The sequence below is a fragment of the Plasmopara halstedii genome (assembly GCF_900000015.1).
Source record: "Plasmopara halstedii genome assembly, contig: Scaffold_292, whole genome shotgun sequence".
Taxonomy (NCBI): Eukaryota; Oomycota; class Peronosporomycetes; order Peronosporales; family Peronosporaceae; genus Plasmopara; species Plasmopara halstedii.
In genome coordinates, this window is record NW_020187213.1 from 81,397 (window position 1) to 81,620 (window position 224).

The window sequence follows — 224 nt, forward strand, 5'->3', positions numbered from 1 at the left end:
CGCTTGATGCGGGTGACTCGAACGGTGCTGCTTTTTCCAGGTTTTAGGTGATAATGCATACCGACTCTCGCAGTACATCACAAGGCACATGAATACCCGTTACACTCCACCTCATCAAGATTGTGAGCACATACAGTTCACTTTCAACTGTCGCCTCGAACGAGGTTCGCGTGTCTAAGACGCCACAAGATCACCAGGACCTTCGTCGCGAATTCTCTGCTCAA